At 35.1% G+C, this 20,810-nt stretch overlaps 2 protein-coding genes across 3 annotated transcripts in view; one reads left to right on the top strand and one right to left on the bottom strand.

The window, feature by feature from the left end:
* The window catches only part of LOC132696065 (mitoguardin), a 71,940-nt gene that overhangs the window by 32,964 nt on the left and 18,166 nt on the right, over positions 1 to 20,810 (top strand). The window lies entirely within an intron of this gene.
* Positions 1 to 20,810, bottom strand: part of LOC132696066 (protein unzipped) — a 49,735-nt gene that overhangs the window by 21,974 nt on the left and 6,951 nt on the right. The window contains exon 1 of one of the 2 annotated variants that reach the window (XM_060660624.1): positions 8,729 to 8,845. The exons of the other annotated variant lie outside the window; for it this stretch is intronic. The gene's annotated coding sequence lies outside the window, so the exon portion shown is untranslated. Of the gene's footprint in view, positions 1 to 8,728; positions 8,846 to 20,810 lie in introns of those variants that run through there. 2 annotated transcript variants of the gene reach the window in all.

Here is a 20,810-nt window from a genome sequence, read left to right as displayed (position 1 = left end):
TTGATCTTTCCCTGCATAATGTTCTGTAGCGTCGCATATTTGGGTCCTCTGATCACGTGGCCAAACTATTCCGAGTTTCTTCTTTTTAGCGATTTAATTATTTCCTCCTGTTTCTCTGTTCTCTGTAGCTGTTAAGCAATAAGAAATTTATATCAAAGAAACTGTTTGATGTTTACAAATCCATTTCTGGCTAACTCTATGCGACTCAATAATACTGCAGATTTACCATTTATCCAAAAATCTCTCAACATCTTCTATCCGTCGAAGATAAAATTCCGTTTTATATACCAGATATTTATATATTTAATTTTCGTCGACTAACGAATAAAGTTACAATCGGCATAATAAAAAAGGTTGCCATAAACTCGATGAAAAGCCGGAACCCTCGCTGTAAATTGCATCTCCATTAATTTCAATTAGCGACACTGTCGTGGACATACTGACAAAAGGTTTCACGGACTATGCAAATTTGACGGGCTCGATATCGTGTTTGGTTATGCATTTTACACTCAAAATCGCGCAATGTAAATTTCGTAGATATCGATTTCGCCTAGCGACTACAATAACAGTATTTCGAGAAATATATGGAGCCTTGTCTTCGGTTTCTTCGTCTAAATTCTTATTGATTTTATCCTTGATCGGGATCTTAAAGGTCTTAATGGTGCAAGATAAAACTGGGGATTCTTTTGGGTTGATTTGACCGAGATTAGTTTGGGCCAGAAGTTGAAACTAACGGGTGAAATTAAATTTTCGATTTTTAAATTTCATTTTGGAAATATTTTCGCATGAAATTTTAATTAGTTAGTTATTAGTTAATCATCGGAGCGTATTTTGAAAAAATGTTTTTTCTACAGAAGAATATATTTTTTGCTTCGAAAACGAAAAAGTAGTTCCAAAAAATAATAATAAAAAAGTAAATACACTACACCAAACCCCTCGCCTCAAAAAAAAAAGACAATCGCAAAATTTCGCGCAAAAATATTGATTCAAAATTCAAGGTCAAGGTCAGTAGAAAGAAAACTTGATCTGTACCAAATTTGCTTTTTCAAAAATATGTCAAAAATTTCATTTCATATATATATATATATATATATATATATATATATATATATATATATATATATATATATATATATATATATATATATATATATATATATATATTTTAATGTTAAATGGTTCCTTAAGTGGCTTACTTAATTTTTTTAAAGAATTTGAAAATAATTGTTTTTTTTACTTGTTTTCCTTAATTTTTTTCACTTAATTTTTTTTTACTTAAGGATTATAGCGAAGCCATAAAAAGGCTATTTTTTCAAAAATTCATTTTAAAGTTAAATAGTTCTTCAATAATGGATTTCGAACGAAAAAAAAACGAAAATTTTGGAAAACCGGACTTTCGAAACCAATATTCTCGAACTACACAAAACGAGGTCAATAACACTAAAAACCGACTCGGAAATCATAGCAGTGTTCGCATTACAAGCCCCCCCCCCCCCCCTTCGCAATGGAAATTCGACACCCGAGCTTTTCTTTGTTTCCCATTAGCTTCGAATCTTTTTAGGCGGTCAAAGTCTGCCGGATCGCGTGTCCCGCTTCAGACCGGACTAGTTCCGGGGCGTTTATCGGGCAAATTAGATTTAATAAAGAGAAATTGGCTTTTCAGGCACGAACGTCCCGATTTTGAATTTCCATTTCGAGTGGCGACGTTCTGCGACAAACGTCCGCGAATAATTAACGACGTTACGTCGAACAACACACAAAGACAAAGGTCCCCGTTTCGAAATTTCGACCCGGCGCGGCGTTGCCAATAATAACCGCATTTCCGGATTTTTGGGGAAACTTTACTTGTAAGGTGTGGGTAAATTTTATGTTGATCTAGGGAAATTTATTTCAGACAGTACTCGATAAATAAATTTGAACAAATATGGAGTATTTGTTGAAATTTAACAATAACAATTATCCGTGAAATTTTTGTATTTCTCTTATACATTGGCAGTATTGGCAACGCTGGCACTGCAATTACGACCGTTTTCTTCGCCTCCTATGCATTAATAAAATTCCCCCCGGGGGTAAGTTAGGAAATACCAGGTCGTCGTTACGGTGAGGGGAGAGGGGAGAAAAGGAAACTAAGCAATTCGCGTTTTAAACGCCCGGAGGCGCCGGAAATCTTGGCCGTTCCTCGGAGGGGGCAAATAAGCATCGTGTTAAAGCAAGCTTCCAAAAAATGTCGCAAAGCCGTCCGCCAACGCATTTTTCAAAATGAAAAATAACCAAAATTGTTAACAAGACAATCGGTAAATTGAAGTCTAAACGGAAATTGGAATATTTATTTTTAAAACACTCAAAATTCCAGATAAAAAGGCAAATGAAATGAAATTCTGATTTTTGTGCTACAAAAATTCTAAATTAAAGGCTGAACACTAAATACAATAGAGTTTTCGGTAGTAGATCAACTAAACTTCTAGAAAGGAACAGAATATACAGTTTAAAGTCAACGAAAACAGAATAAATATTTTGAAAACTAAAAACCAAAATTATCTTATAATTTAAGTTTAAATACAACAAGAAACGTTTATTTTTGTACTGAGAAGAATAAAAATTCTAAATAAAAACTTAAAACCTACAAATTGAAAAATAGAATCAATTTTTTGAAATACAAAAACAACCGAAATTATTAACAAAAAATTTGGTGATTTTGATTTTGATTTTCGTACTAAAAAACTGAAAATTCTAGACAAAAGCTGAATACAATACGAAAACTGAATATGCATTTTAGAATTAATGAAAACAGAACAATTTTTTTGAAAACTAATAAACAACCAAAATTATTATTTTAAATTCTAAATGCGACAAGAAATATTTATTTTAGTACTGAAAAAACGATATTTTAAATAAAAACTTGAAATCTACTTGGGATATATTTTTTGGTAGTAAAAACAACTGGACCTCTGAATATGTAGTAGAAATTTGGCAGTTTAAAGGCAGTATAAAATCAATCAAAAAAGAGAACAATTTTTTTGAAAAGAAATATTTATTTCTTTACTGAAAAGAATCAAAATTCTAAATAAAAGCATTAAAGCTATATATTTTTGGTCGTAATAAAAACAGCTGAACTTCTAAAACTGAATATGCAGTTAAAAATCTAAATTGAAAATCCGTTTTTAGTTTTAGTAGTTTAGTATTTTAGCCCCTGAATTAAAAAATGGAATATTTATTTCTGTCCTCAAAAAAGAACATGTAACCAAGATTACTAACCAGAAATTTGGTAGTTTAAGTCTAAATAGAAAAAGAAATATTTGTTTTTCGGAAAAATCTAAGGGTAAAACAAACAAACAAATGAACTTTTAGAAAGAAACGGAAAAAGGTGTTTAAAATCTAAATCAGAAAGCAGATTAACGGACTAACCAAAACTAACCAAAAATAACCAGCTAAATAAAAAAAATGAAATATTTATTTTTGTACCGAAAAAACATCTCTAAAAAAAAATCGCAAAAATAATTTTTTTTGAAAACCAAAAGCAACTAAAATTTCTGGTAATAAAAACGGCAGAAACTAAATAAAAACATTAAAACCGCAACTTAAATTAACTGACCATCGCTTAAAATAAAATAAATGCTATTAATATTATATCATATAAAATTAAAATAATAATTAAAAAAAAATCAGAATCAAAATACATCGAGGGACGATAGAAATTTCATGGGCACGCGGGACAAAGTTGTAATCGAACACGCGGTAGAACGCCAACAACATGGATCAGATAAAGGTTGCTGCATACGGAAAGATATGCCTCGGGCATATACACCGGCGACTGCTTTATTACCATACGGTATAATCGCGCAATTTTTCCGCCTTTTTTGTTTTCCGTTAATTCGAGAAATTCTCACGATACTTACCTTGGGGAATATCGGTATGTTTATTGTCAATACGCCGGCATACCGCGTATTATATCGTTTCACCGCGAGCCACTTCAACTGACGTCACGCGTCAACCGTTTAACTGTATTATCGCTGTAACGACATTTGTTGAAAGATAATGGCCGGGCCAGTTTTTTTTTTGCTCAAAAATAATATATTAATTAATTATCTTAAAATAAAAAACGATTTAACTTGTTTAAAGACAAATTAATCCCCTAAAAGCTTAAGTTAAGTTAAGTTAAATGCAACAGTTATAGATGAGTTATGTAATTTTATGATGCAAACAATTATCAGCCAATGGATCGAAATGCAACTAAAACTAATCAAAACTTTTTAAAAATGGTAGTTTAGGCTATATTTGTATTTGTACATGATTGAACAGGGTACAGTTTAAAAACAAACAGAAATAAATAAAAAAAATACCTCATTTTTTATTGAAAACCATCCAAACCTAAATTTGTAGAAAGAATTTTAATATGAGGTTTAAAGACAAAAGAAAACTGTAAAAACAAATTTAAAATCTTTTTTTTTTGTTTTTTTTTTGTCCCAAAAGTTACTGGACTGTAAAAAAATATAAATTATGCAGTGTGAAATTTAACATGGAATATTAAACTCAAATTTATGTACTAAACAAGTAGAATTCAAAATTTAATTTTTTAAGCTAACTAGAGAGGTTATTTTTACGGTTAACGGAAACTAGAATGCTTTGCTTTCGTACTGCATAAAAAAGAATATATTTTCGTGTAACAAAAATAAGTTGTTTAAAGACAAATAAAATTCTAAAGACAATTGTCAAAAACAAATGCTAATCTGAAACAACAACTTCAAAATTAAAATTTTCTCGCTAGGAACGTTATTTTTAACTTGAACTATATCTTATGTACTATTTGTTTTAGAAAAAAATGTTAATTACGAAAGTCATAGATTTGACCAAAAGAAACAATTTAAATTATTTTCAAATGTGGTTCATAAATATCTGGGAAGCCGAACTCTAATTTTGTTATGCAAAAAAATTTATGAAGTAGTACAGTCATTTATCCTATACTCGTTTTGGAGTTAGTTCGAGTTGTTTATACAGGGTGAATCAAAAAAAGACCATAACATCCCTATATTGGGTTTGCGGGTGTTCGGTTAAAAAGAAGTTTGGTTTCCCAAATGTCTCTCATCTATAACTTTTGTATTTAACATTTACTTTGACACACAATCAAACAGAAACAGAACTTTATTTATTTATACTTCTGTACCCCTATCTTCCATTAGGCACGTGAAGATAAAGAGATTTGTATTTAGGTCAATGGAATCTAGATAAACAACAATGATACAATTTTGATCGCAGACGACATGGAAGATCTACAACAACTAGCCAATATAATAGCGAAAAAAATTCAAAACGTGGGACCAATCGCAAGGTCAAAAATTAAATATCTGGGAATAAGTAGCGACGTCGATTTTGATCTCCGATTGAGATGGGTAGATTTGGCGGCGGTTTTCCACAAGTTGCACCTTGGAGGTAAACGCGATGAACAAACTGGAGGCTATTGAAATGTGATATATCGGAGATTTTCTAAGATCCCATCGACTAGCGACAATAAGAGCCGCGGGCTCCTCAACATTATAGAAAAAGAGGAAGACAATGCGGAATGCGAGGCAATGGAAGAAGAAGACCCTTTTACGCACCAATGGTGCTTACCGTTATCTAAATGTCTAGATTAAGAAGATATATTGCAAAAGAAAACAGGAACACAAATAAGAACTTAAAACATTGGCACTTAGAAGAAAGGTCAAATGGCAATGGCATTTGTATTAAATACATCTATATCAGACTCTTATCAGTCTGTTATATCCTCGAAGAATCCTTTTCACACGTGAACAGCTTAATATATCATCGCAGAACAGTGTTTTTTATTGTTGTGCATTTCTAATTACAATTTTCGGCACAACGTCCTAACAAACACCTCAATGTTTGTTGGATTTTCTGGACAATTAGCTTATGCAGTTTTAAAAATAAAGTGAAGGAAAAAAGAACCATTAATAGTCACAAAATGAGCGTTTTTGAGTCTTGCACATTTTAATGACGATCGAACGAGAAAAACACTTAGCCTGACGTTTCTGTAGTGGACAATGGCCAAACCAGCATCCTAAAGAATAAAATTCATGATACTCCGTTCAATATACCAGGGTACTTAATCACATTAAAGGTATAAAACGATAAAGTAGCTCTTAAACCGCTACGACAGGTGAGAGTGAGCAGTTAAACACTTAATTATTAAGTGCTAAATAACCCGACTGGCGTTATAAAATACGGCGGCCTCCGAAGGCCCCACGTTACGTCCATTGTGGCGCAATAATTAACGGGACCCTCTCTACTATCGGATAATTTACTATAAATGCCCCGAACATTATTATTCCATCGCGGGTGGCTGCGACGAGCACTGTTTAATCGACAATATGTGCGGTGGGTGGGGCGGAGGGGGGTTGAGCGCCCGTTGAAGTATTAATAAATTATTACAACCGCGTGTTTGCAAACACGTCACTTGTGGGTGTATTCGCGGAGTTTCTGTCGAAAATGGCGGCCATTTTGCACTAGTCGATTGTGAAGAACAAAGAGAAATTTTGAATTAACAGGTACAGGTACTCTTCTGGTTGGTCTTCCTTTCTTCCAAGCGAGCTTCTAGACTCTATGAACTAACTCTAAGAATCTTGGCGTCAAGTTTTTGTTCTCTTCCTATTTCCTTCTCTCTTCTCTAGACGATTTCGGAGGGTGTTTCACTTAGAGGTTATCTTTCACTTTTCTTCTTCTTATTGTTTATAAAGTAATCTTTACCTTGCTAACCACAACCAACCAACCAACAATAAAATAGAGGCGCTAGAAATATGGACCTTATGGACGAGATATTGAAAAGGGAGTTGCTAATAATTACCAGGAAAAGAAAAACCACCTATATAGGCTATATAATGCGTAGTAGCCTTCTTAAACTCATAATGGAAGGTGCGATCGAGGGTCGGCGTGGTATTGGTAGAGGAAAACACTCCTGGCTTACGAATATCCGACACTGGACTACCGAGATTTGCTGAGATTGTATCCTTGAGAAGACATTTACTTATCTTTTCATTTGTCCAAGGATCTTCTGTTCCGTCTTCTTTTTACCAGCTCCATTAGCTCTTGGACTCTACGAACTCTCCAGTTATAATTAGCTCCTCCTTCTTCGACAATAAGTGTATCTGTTACTACTAACTTTTTTTAATGACAGTCCAAATTGAATCTTTTTTGTCGAAAACCTTCGTTCTTTACGGTCCGCATGTTGTTTTGGAACATTCACTATTAGGTGACCACGGTCGAAATGGGCTTATTATATTGCACGTATGAATGTAGACTCGAACAATATCGCGTGTCAGTTTGTGCTATAAATACTGTCCAAATAATACCGCTTCGTGGCAGTTCCTTTCGAACAATACAAAATATATTTTGTATTTATGATTCTGCGTGTCGGTGAAAATCAAACATGTTTCCGCGGTAACCGACGAATCCTCGGCACTGGTTTGCCGATGATAAAACTTTAAATATCACCAAAACGGATCTTCGATTTATTGTTTATTCTAGTAAACAAATAAGTTTCGCGAGTGCAAATAAATTGTCATTGCGAAAGTAAATAACGCGGTTTGAAGTAATAATTTGCGACTAACCAAACAGCGTTCTACGGGTCAGTCAAAAATAAGTGTTTGGTGAGAACAAGATGGTCTTAAATGCAAATAGTTCTTAACGCAACATTGTGACGGCTTTTAATTAGAAATACTTAAGTAATTAAGTATGATGCCTTGCCACATTTAGAGTATGCCTGTGTTATGTGGACACCACAGGCACAAAAATTAGTTAAGATCTCCTATGTGCAATGTTGATCCACTATCAGAGCGTTGTGAGGAAAGCATTGAAGTCTGTATAATTTATAATATCTATAGACCGCTATCTATAAAAAGTATCCGTAACTTACATAAAGTACAACAGTCATTTTATAGTGTAAGACTTTGGTAAGACAGTCTGATATAGATTTAAGTCCTTTTCTGCGCAATCGTCTTTTCTTTAATGTAACTTACAATATCTAACTGGTTTCAAAAGTTATTTTCAAATTCTAAAGATTGTTAGGATGTACAATTTAAAATGATTTTAAAGTATACAGGGTGGCTCACAATCTACCTTCAAAAATAATGGCGCTATCGTAATTTTTTATTTTATTATTAATAAAAAAGTTGAAGAATGTCAAAAGTGATAATGAAGTTTCCTCGATTGTTGACTCACTCTGTATTGGAAGTATCCATTGGTGTAGGGCTTTTTACCATCAACTCGATTTATTTTTGACTAACTATTTATAATGTCATATATAATAAAAAATTAAAGTTTCGAGTTTCGAAATCCGTGGCTTTAGGTTGATAAATTAATTATGATTGAATCGCTTTTTTTTAGTATTTATAAGCGGTCTGTTACACAAAGGGCTAAAATGTACAAATAACCAGAATTTATAATTATAACAACGAAAAAAAAATGTTGCTTACTTTTTGAGATGGGCCTCTTTGCCCCCTATGCACGAGTATAAATAAATAGATACAAAATGACATGGAATAATACAGAAATAAAAAAGGAAAGAAAAAAACAATTAGAAGAAAAACAACAAAATATAAAATATAAATTCTTACATTTAACCCCAAAAATAAACAAATACACTCTAAAAACTCGCAAAGAAACTTTTTCTTTTGGTAACATCGCGGTAGAAACAATCAAAACCGTCATGGAAAGACCGGAAACGTCGGATACGAACCTGCGTTAATGGAGTTTTCGCATAGAACGCTCCGATTGTCGCGATAACGACCTCGAAGGCATACAAAATGGCTTCGAGTGGTCCCGCAGATGTACCGCGGGCGTCAATTAAAAGGAATGACCAGGATTTTGTTACTTTCTCCGCGTCTCCGAACCGGTACGTAGACTTTTGACGACGCAAAACGTAACGACAGTTGAATTTGCAATTAAAAACAACCTCGCTTTTCTTTCTAATCGTACATACGTTGCGTTGCGCAATCCGAAGCGATTAAATTAATTGCGTGTTTTTTTTGTTTCGTAACTTATACTACACCGGGGGCCCGAAAAAAACGGGAAGCGAGATCTGTTCGGGAAATGATGGAAAAAAATGATAAATGAACGCGGAGGTTTATTAAAAAGCCGCTTGGCGCTGAGTTTCGTAACTGACGTCAGAAAACAGCAAACAAAAAGTTATTGGTGAAACTGGAGACATTATTTAGCTGCAGTAAGCTAAGATATTTCCGGCTTCCGATATGGTCATTTACTTTGCCAGCTAAAGGTAGGTATTTCTCAGAAAATGGAAAAATTTGTCTTATATCCGGTTTGCGAGTGTATAATTCCTAGGACGGCCCTGGAATGGTTACGGGTAAGGTTTTTGCGGTTTTGGAGTAATAAACAGTAGGCAAAGTTAATCACCGGCTTGGTTGTAAAACCACTATATTTCTGGTCGAAGTATATAAGTATAATGCTATATAATAATAATAATAATAATAATAATATTGTTCATAGGATATCTTTCGTACTTCGATACTACTTTCTTCAATTAATTTGTTTATACTATTGTCTTTTCTGTTTTATTTTGAGATATTATTGTAATTAGGAGATGCTTTTTTGGTGGTATCCGGTACTGTTTGCATCTAAATTCACAACAAATCAATAAACCAACGTTAATATAAGAAAAATTCGCATGGACCGAGATGTCATTTACGCCCAGAACTTCGCAAATAACTTCCGGCTTTTTACTTTGTAAAATGTATTATTCCCGTAACCTTTGATAAAATACCATACAAAGTATAATAAATAAAAGGAAAAAAAAAAAAAAAAAGCGACAAGAATAACAAATAGTTGGCCCGCGGGCCAAGAAAACCAGCTCGTTTGAAGTTAAAATTGCGCGAGAGCACGTGTTATCTTTTTTTTTGCCAGTCTGGCCGGATGAATCCGCGGAATACCCGTCGAAGCGGTTGACCTTCGAAGGAATGACGGTCCGCAGAAAAGGGTGTCACCAAATCGACGCGCCACGTTGCCGATTCTACGCGAAAAACCGCCCGGAAGGATGATACGGGCGTCGTAATCGCACGAGCCACGTGAAAAATCGGCAATGGCGTCCGCCGGCATTCCAATCGCGAGTTATGTCAAACCGGCCGCGTCCCAAAAAGCGAGTAGGCGGCGGCGGGCGAGGCGATCGTCTTTTTTTTTACCCGCGCGCATGGAAATTATCCCCATTAACGAGAGACTCGAAGACGAAATAACCGAGGCTTTGATAATGTGCAATAAATTAGGATTCAATTGGTATTAATGTTTCCCAATGAGATTTTATTAGAATGGAGTAGATTTATTGGCTTAAAAGCTTGTACACAGGGTAACAGTTCATGAAGTCAACTTTTTTACTTATTGGAAAAAACGGCAAATACGAAAGTTGTTCAAAAAATAGTAAGCTACATGCAAGATATTTTATATACGCTACAGATACCACCCGCAGATGAAAGTTATACATTTTTTTAATATACAGGTTGTTGTATATTATCACATATTTTAAGAGCAAATTAAATTTCCTTTCGAATGACGTATGTCTTGGATAGTTACGAAACATCAGCAAGTTCGACTCAACAGGAATCCAGAAGTTTTGTAAATCGTATCGCAGTAGCCTGTGGACGTTTCTTTAAAATGTTTTAACACCTTTAACTGTTGTCCTTGTCTTGTTTAATTTAATTAATTTTAATTAATTTAGTATTAATTGTAATTAATGTATTATATAATAATAACATTATACATTTCAAATAATCTTAATTAATTGCTCATAATTAATTAATTAATTGCAAGTATTTACTATTAATTTACTCCGATTTCTTAATTAATTGGTTATAATCATGTGAATTAAAGATCACTTTGTTGAATGCGATGCGTGAAGACAAGGCAAGGTAAATCGAAAAAAAAAAAAGAAATGTCATTCGATCGCCTTTATAGATATTTCGGAGTTAAATCGATGGGGTTTCACTTCTGGAACGATTAAATTTCCTTTTTAAACGATACCGGACGCGGAAGCGATTCCGGGTGGGTGGGGGTTAACCGGAAAAATTAAAATGTCGGCGTATCGGGATATATCGAGCAGATGGGTTTTTGACGCTTTAACGACGGCGTCTTTAATATTTTCACTTAAATCGAAGGCGTCGGGATCCCTGGACATTGACGTTTTCGCATTTTTCAGATTTAAGCGACATTAAAAGAGGCCCGGGAGAAGAAAATTATAGAATGTTCACATTTTTACGCTTTTTTTATGGCGGATAACGTAAAAAAATGCCGGCGTTGCGAAATATATTACTTCCTCTTCAGGGTTAATGGAAAAAGGTTATTGTAGTTACAATTGTGCATTCTAAATAGTTAAAATTGGCACAAATTTCATAAAATCAATTTTGATTAGATAGAAACGACTTGGTCAAGCAAATTTTCTTGGGATTTTATTTTCGAAGTAGGGGGCATTGCGAAGACGAGACGTGTGGAGTGATGAATCCCCAAAGTAGGACCTTTTTGTTGTTTCCCCTAAACGCGTGCGGACTGGCCATACCAGAGATTTGCGAATTTCCATTAAATCTACGATATTGTATTCGACACCCGGCCAAGCTATCAGCTGCGTGGAAACATCTGCCTCGTTTATGGGTGGAAAAATGCCTCGTGGGGTGCCAAGTATCAATTATATTAGCGTGTCAAATAAGTTGAGGCTAAAGTAAATTTTCATATTGCCATTTTGCGGGAAATGAACTAATTGAGACGTAGGGATAAATCTATCAAACTTTTTTCGAAACACACACACAAAAATATTATTTAAATATTATTTAAAAACCCTAGACATTTGTGACATTGCGCGTGACGTAATAAATATCTATTAATAATGATTTTTGTGCGTTATGTACATTTTATTTCTTGGTCTGGACAGATAAAACGTCAATGAAATCAGAAAACCGAAAAAAAAACGTGTAATTTAATTTTTTTTTTATTTTATTATTATTATCATTATTTATATCATCATAAATTTAATTATTATTAAATTAATTGTTCAGAAAGCAGCGGCGTGCCGCGATTTTGACAAGATATCCCATTATTCACGGGGATATAATTGATTTTTTTCGTGTTTAGTTTTGTTTAAAAAAATGAAAATCGGCATTTTCCTTTATGTACCCGGAGTAAATCAATTACTAAATAAATTAATAAACAATAAATTAAAGAACAAATATAAAAACGTGCCCCAGTTTTATGAACATTTTTTCAAAGCAGGGCACCACGATTTTACCTATAACCTATAAATAATATACCTATAAATAAATACCAGGTATCACTCCCTAGGACGCCACTAAAATGAATAATTTCATTTTGCATTACACAACATAAAGATCCTTATAATGGTACGTTTGGTCAAAATAATCTAAACAGGAAGGAAAAAAAAACAGATAAGTAAATACATTTTTATAGAAACAAAATATTACTTAGGTTGCTTTGCTTCTATTCATCATCAAGTCGGCATGATTGAAAATTATGATAGTTTGTACATTTTGAATTTTATCTTTTTTTTAATATTAATCTGTTTTTCTTTTCATCGCAAAGCGACCTAAGTAATATTTTGTCTAAAAAAAATGTATTTACTTATATGGTTCTTTTCCTTCCCGTGAGCATATTTTTTAACGGATTTTGAAAATGTTGCAAAAAAAGTATCGGTTTTCTAGGTTATCCTAAAGAATTAATATTTCATTACATTAAATGCTTTTTTGCTTGTTTGCCATTAGACAAGTAAAGAAAAGTTTCATTTACATGATCAGGTGACCCGGTAAATACTATTTATGATGCTCACAGCCTCCTAGACAGAATTTTCAAAAATTAAATAAAAAATTGAAAAAAACAAGTCTACGATTTTCTATTGAGTTAAGGTCTGATACATGCATGATAGCCCCATACCATAATACAACCGCCGATGTAGCGCGGGTTGTGTTCTTCATTTGGTGGACACCAAATAAAACGTTTCCCATCAGAAACAAATTTACAAATAACTAAGGTCTCGTAAAAATTTGAACCTTGCACTCCATAACCACCACAGAAAGATGTGAATCACTTCGCAATTTCCTGTTCGCGCGCCATTTTGTACCCAAGGCGACGAAACGTTCTAATTAAAAATGCTATTTCGTAATAGTAAGTCGCTCGAGCTGCTTTTTCCTATCACGCCTTGTACGCACCTCAATTTTCCAATTAAGGACCGACTCTTATTCGCGTATGCTTAATTACCTGCTATCGATCTCCGTTGGGCAGCGAGAAATAAAATCCGCTCGACGCGGTCCATACGAAACGTATCAGATTATCAGGCTCTCCTTTTTTGTAAACTTGTATATAGGGAATTTATCAATCGTACCGTTCTTGACAAATGCCCTAATCAATAATGCAAGTGTTTTAGCTTATGTACATCTTGTCAAAGTCGAAAAGATTGCCGTTTTATATTACCTTCCATCGGTATCAAATACTGCTTAACTGTATCTGACTCGGATTCTACTCTTTACCTTGTTTGGTTGCATTGGTAGAAGAACTGTGTTGGGTAACTGCTGATGAGTTAATGAGTAATTTCCAACAATTGCAGTTTAAATTCTGCAGTTGCATGGGGGTTTTGATCTGCTCAAATTTCTGCATTTGTCCAAAAACCATTGCCAAAATTTAACACGCAGTGGAAAATTTCTGGGAGATAGCGCCGGGACTCCTTGAATATGATATGGGTACGATTTCAAACCAAGACGTGCGCGATATTCAGAATATTTCTAATTTTGTTTATTACTAAGTTTACGGTTTTCATCAATTTCAACCTTCCGTGTACATTTGAAAATGTTCGCCTATCAAGCAGACTCTATTAGGAAAGCGCTCTTGATCAACCAAAAACAGTGGCAAGTATGAGGTTGTGGTGAAGAATATTTTGTGATTAATATCTTCGATATAACCGATGATTTTGTGGGCTTTATGGTGGTGTGACAATCTATTATCTATTGATAAAAATATCCAAGTGTTGGTACAGAAATGATCACCGTCCAAAAAAATGATTTTTTGTGTCTGTTTGTCTGTTCTCCGTTCGCATCTTTTGGTTTTTCCTGAGCTACAAAATTAAAATTGACCTCCTTTTTAACCCTCCACGAAGCACGTAAGCTTGTAAGACATGCGCTCTATCCGACGCCGGCATCTATCATTACTATGAAACACGATGAGTGTCCGAAATTTGAAGCAATCGACTTGATATTTGGCACATATGTGCAGCTTTGCCCCGTGACGAAACCTACCTTAATTTGCGCTAGGCGCTACAAACTTACCCCACCCACCGACGATCTTGTTTCTTTATGCAGTAGAGGTATGATGCATAGCTTCCTAGTGCCCGATAGTAATAAAATTATCCGATCAATTGGACGAACACGGTAGGCCGTGAATTTATCGCGTCATCTGTCAACCTGTGATAATGCGTTTCATACGGTCGACTGGACTCTTCCGTTGATATTCCCGCCCGATGACCATTAAATCCGCTGTCAATATTTGATTGTGGGTATAATCAGTTCCGCCGTTAAAAGACCGCAGAGATCCTAGCTCATATCTCGGATATTCTAAAACTCACTAGAAAAGTGAAAAGTGGGCTTGTTGCCGTTTTTTACACAGAAATTCAGTGGCACAGAGCTTAGAATAACCGAGGTCTCAAAATGTAAATCTTCCAAAAACATCCCGAACCTCAAAAGTCGAAAGGGCTATGAAAAATGCTGTTTGCGGCATCTTTTGTTTGCAGAACCATCGAACGCCAAAGGTTGTTAATAACATTAATGATCTCTCGATCTCAGTGGCCCTTGGGAGTCGCTAGAAGTTTAAACGTGGCAAGACATTACCGCCCTCTTTGGTCGATTGCTTCGAGACACCGTGACCTACATTATCGACGCGCGAGAAATTTATTTGCATTTGTTTATTGTTTACACGTGGATCGTGTAAAATAATTTTTCGCCGCTGCGATTCTATCGCAGGATCAGCAATAAGTACCGCGTCGCTACTTTTCTTTTTTTTTTATTCGCGATTGACGCGACTTAACGATGATTGATGGCGGGCAATTGTTTTTTATTACTTTGGGCGATAAACCGTATATACCGCGAACAATGGTTACAATAACACGATAAATCATGGCGCGAGGCGGACGGTTTTGTTTGGTTTCGGAATGTAAAGAATCACGCTCCGAGTACTCCGTAGAATAGGAGAGAAAAAGAGACAGGGAGAGTCTACACTAGTACTATAAATTAAAAATTGCGGAAATATAATATATAAAAGAAGTTTGATGAATTATCCTACCACTTGTGGCCACGAGAAATAAAAGAAGGAAAAACGACGCCCTAACCTCAACCGACGAATTAACTTTTTTGAAAAACAAACAAAATATCATTCTAAACTTAGTGAAAGTGAACAGAAAAGTGACAGAAAGTGACAAGAAAAAAAGAAATTATCAATTTGCGGATCAATTGTTCAAAATTGACAAAAATTACAACAAAAGCTTTCCGTCGAGGTGTGAGCAAATTCGCAACACAAAATAACCCTCCTGGCGTCTAAACTTCAGTTGCAAGCGGGGAACATCGGGAACAATGAGGTTTTAAATGCTGTAAGAAGCTTGCCCTAGTAGAGATCTTTGAAATTATTAGACCAATTGTAGAAAAGTCGTATATATTACGCCTGTGTTTTGACGTTTTACCTTGGACATTAAAATCATGACAATTCCAGACAACTTTTGATACGCCTCCCACTAAATCTTGGTTTCCTAAATATATGTCGCATAGTATACTCAGAGTTGTGATTGTGGTGAAATTGGTGAATTAGCACAGGTATTATTTGATTTGGGCAATTTTGGGCAATTTGCAAGTTTTTTATAGTTTATATTAACATTATCCTGAAATTCATAGCTAGAAATATGTCCCCCTTCTTGGAAACATGTGGTTTGAAATTGTAGTTGGTTTCTCACCCTTCCTTCGTGTCAGACTTTATTCAAAGAGGCCCTAATAAGATAGTTACGACACACAGCAAAGCTGGTCAAATTTCCTGTAAGTAGTAAAAAAAACCTCAAATGTGAGTGATGACCAAACCACGATGACTAAACTAATCAGAAAACAAATGATACCTTTTTTTTTAATATAAACGTGGCAGCTAGCCACGTAGTAGCGATATTGATTAATTAATTAACCTTTAAGTATCAATTAATCCCACTGGAAAACAGGCAATTAATTACTAATTGTTAGAATGTCAGATATGTAAAGCGTCTCTCCCTATCTCTCTCAGGACGAGTTCGTTAATAATTGTAATTGCCTTTTGCGACAGAGGGTGTTTGGTTTTTCAACGCACTTTTTATGGTCTGTGATTTTCCGCTGTTTCCGCCACATACAGATCGATCGATAGGGAATACAAGTAGTGCGCTTATTTCGAAACAAGGTTATCTTGATGTACGGCGGAATATCAATCTGGAGTTCCGGACCGCGATGGCGGCTTAATTGAACCGCGTCGCGTAGTCGGAAAAAATGCAGCTTTGCGGTACTTTCGTGGTCGTTTAAATTGCCACGGCCCACGTGGATCGAATTAAAGGCTAGGTTATAATGTAATTTGAGTAAAATCGAATGAATATATAGCTTAGTACATGACAGTCTAGTAGCCTATGAAACTCGTAACCATGGTAACATCTACGTCACATCAGGCTCAGCGTTGACTATAGAAAGTGTTCTTTTTGGATGTTTAGATTTCGGATGTGAATTCATTTTTCATTATGGCAGTAGTAGCAAGTAAACCCGTATTATGGTTCCAATAGTACGCGTATTACGTACTGTGCCTACATTTGGTATGAGTCCTAAATAATGCCCGTACAATGAGCACACTTTGTGTTTCGTGTACAGTTTTAACGATTCCGAAGCATAAAACATGACGTTCGATGATTTGTTACCGGCCGAACACTCCTCACAATATTAACTTGAATGTCTTTATTGAATGGATATTATTAAACTGCAAATTGTTATTTATGTTTCAATGCGCTCGGTTTATCTGCGAAATCTTTAACTCTAGGTGATCGGTTCGCCTTGACCAGTTCTCAGAAATTAAATATTGACTCGCACATAGCGACGCGCGCTAACGATGTAAGTTTTATAAAAAAAAAAGTGGAGATTTTTTTTTGAATCAGTATATTGCGTATTTCTAATAATATTTATAATTCCTTGTCAAAAGTTCTTTTTCGTTGGTTTTCAAGGCAAATGCACTAAACGAATCACGTCATACTTTGACAGAAGATCGCAATTGTCTACAGAAAATTCAGCGCCATGTGCTCTTGTCATGTTTAATGCCAATAAGTCAGTGGTCATATTCTTTGGGCCAAAAAAAAGTAGTCTATGGAACAAAATTGGGTGGTATTTGTCCTGGAAGGGTCTATTTCTGTCGTGCTCCTGCTTAGAGCTTAGAAGACTATATCCAAATTGATCAGCAAATTAACGGTAGATTTTTAAAACCACTTATCCTTACTTAATTACAAAAAAAGGTTTAAAATGCTTTATTTTGATTAATAAGAAATAAGCGGCTTTTGGGTGAAATTTCGTGTATTATGCAATAATAATAACAATACAATTTGAGTTTGCGATGGGACACTTCTTACCCATTTTAAGGCGCAACGTTCTTTTAATTAAAACCTCAAGCGCAGAGGCGTTAATTAATATTTATGTTTTCGGCTGACCGTTTGGTGTTCTTTGCTCAGGTGCCGAAGTTGCTTGTGTTTGCTCTTCGCGTACACATCGCGGTTGACAAATTTATACACAATTTTTGGTTCATAAACGGAACAGTTAAAAAAGTACGGTAATTTTTTACCGTTTCACACGAATTACGAGCTACCAAAGTATAAATAATAAATATAAAAAGTAGTTAGTTAATGAAAGAAAAACTCATAAGAGGCAGAAGAGGCGAAACAACTGCGTGAAAAGAAAATTTGTATAGTTATTGTTGGCATATCGTCAACTTTGTAAAAATGTGGGTGACCTTGTCGATATATTGCAAACCATTTGCAAACTCACTGCAAGCCAAAGCTTAATTGTTAAGTTTTTCAAAAATTCAAATTCAAATATTAAAAAAACAGGGTCTTTGAGATGTGTATCCAAGTAGAACGGCATATTTTTGAACATTTATCGTGCCATAATAATATTTTAAAAAACGATAAGTTAATTTGTAGTAATATTATTTACTTTTTCACCAAAATTCCACCCAAATTTTAGGCAGAAAGAAGGAAGACAAAATTTGGAATAATTCAAATATATTCGTGTATTTTTAACACCCCATGTGTGTGAAAACTGGAATGTTTTTAGAAAAATTAAAAAGTTGAAGAATTTCAAAAAAAAATTAAAAATATAAGGTTGTTCGGAAAGTCATTTCGTTTTTTCCCGTCAGAGGACTTAATTACGTTTTTTCGAAACCAACTTCACACTTAAGCCGCATAACCATTATGTCTTGAGAGCTGATATTGCAAGGCTTGTGTGTGAAAAAGTTCTATTAATTCTACGCAGTAGTTTTTGGTTCGTGCCCTTTTAAATATGGAGAGCAATAAGCAGCATTTTCGTTATATTTTACTTTTTTACTTCAGTAAAGGTAAAAATGCTGTCCAAGCGAGGAAAAAATTGACGGATGTGTATGGAGAAGGCGTGTTAACAGTACGCCAGTGCCAGAACTGGTTTGCAAAATTTCGATCCGGCAATTTTGATGTCGAAGATGCACCACGGTCTGGAAGGCCGGTCGAAGCTGACAAAGATGCGATAAAGGCATTAGTTGATGCAAATCGGCGAATAACCACACGAGAGATCGGTGAGATCGGAGTGATCGAATTCGACTGTTTATGGCCATTTGAAAGGCATGGGCTTAACCTCGAAATTTGTGTCGTCGCGTTGACGTGTGTGATTCGCTCCTCAAACGTCAAGAAAATGATCCATTTTTGAAGCGGATTATTACTGGGGACGAAAAATGGGTTGTATACAACAATGTTAAACGCAAGAGGTTATGGAGCAGAAAAGATGAACCGGCTCAAAGCGTGTCAAAAGCCAACATTCACCAAAAAAAGGTGATGCTCTCCGTTTGGTGGGATGTCAAAGGAATCGTTTTTTTTGACCTTTTGCCGGACAATACAACGATTAATTCAGAAGTCTGGACAAATTGAATGATTCACTTAAAGAGAAGAGGCCCGAATTAATCAACAGGAAGGGTGTAGTGGTTCCACCAGGATAATGCGAGACCTCACACAAGTTTGGTCACTCGCCAAAAACTTTTACAGCTTGAATGGGACGTACCGCAACATCCACCATATTCTGCAGATCTGGCGCCTTCCGACTACTATTTGTTCCGGTCCCTGCAAAATTTTTTGGATGGCAAAACCTTTACCTCAAATGAAGATGTCAAAAACCACCTGAACCAGTTTTTTGCCAGCAAGGACCAAAACTTTTATGAGAGGCGAATTATGTTACTGCCAGAAAGATGGCAAAAGGTGTTGGACCAGAATGGCCAATATATAATTTAATAAAATATTTATTCATTAAACGAAAACTGTCTTTCATGTTCCCCAAAAAAAAAAACGAAATGACTTTCCGAACAACCCAATAGCATGTCAAAAACATGTTCCATTCGTTGCGCCTTTTTGAGCCAGCCAATGGCTTTCACTCCACAATTTTAGGAACAGTGACCTCCATATATACGGAAAACTAGAAGGGGTAAAATTGACTGGGAATATTATCACCAGTTCGATGAAATACATAGGGGAGGACAAAACAGTTAACCTACCTAACCTAATAACGTCGACAGCATTTTCTGTTATAAGGAAAAATATCGAGGAAACTCAAGTACAAGAAGTTAGCCTCTTACTAAACACCATTGAAAGAAGCAACAAAATCCAGGAGCAAAGAAATAAAATTTTGCACTAACTAAAAAAAAAGAGCAATAATTCAAAAATATATTTATTTGTTATAAAAGCATATTTGCTATTTGGTTTCTCTTATCATTACCACCCTCATGTGCACTACCTACTTCCAGGTGTGGTACCCCTCTTCTAGCACCTCTTCTAAACATATCAAATGTCTCGCCGCTCCGAAACCCGCTGGATGTTGTGCTAAATTCTAACATAGGCCTCTTATAATAAATATTCTAAGAATAAGTTCCCTTCACAACTCCTTACGTTCTTTTTTGTATTGGACACCTACCACCTTCATTATCCTCAAATATTCGAATTGGTTCTGTTAATTCCAAAGCCGTTTGACCAACCACATTTATTATTCTGTCCTTCCGTTGTGAATGAACGTCCGTTTCTACTAATTTCCGCTGTAGTAGGTAGTAGAGTACAATACCTTCGAGAAAATCTTAATCTCAAAATCGACGACACCCAAACAAAAATACGAAACCTGACACGTTCCCGATCGCTTTTTAGTTTTAAGTTTTCCTAGCAGTAAGTTAAGTTGGGACAAAATTCGATCGGATTCAATCAGATCGATTTTTTTTTAAAAATGAAACGAATGAGACAACCTTTTTGGTATTTTCATCAGATTCTGAGAAAAACTATTATCCCAAAAGCGAAAATCATCTCAAATGTCGAGTCTATCCTCAACAAACTGCCATATTAAACAGCTAACGAAATTCGATTTGAAACCGCATAAATCCTTAAAAACTTAAAACTGTACCGACGCAGGAGGAATCCACAAGTTTTGTAAAAAGTATTACAGTAGCCCGTTGAAGCTTCTTTGAAAAATTTAAAAGCATTTAAAAAAATTCATTGTATCGGTGTTATGTCT

Source organism: Cylas formicarius, unplaced genomic scaffold, assembly GCF_029955315.1.
Source record: "Cylas formicarius isolate icCylForm1 unplaced genomic scaffold, icCylForm1.1 PGA_scaffold_1__22_contigs__length_36826433, whole genome shotgun sequence".
In the NCBI taxonomy this organism is placed as follows: Eukaryota; Metazoa; Arthropoda; class Insecta; order Coleoptera; family Brentidae; genus Cylas; species Cylas formicarius.
This window is presented reverse-complemented; position numbering and strand designations above follow the sequence as displayed.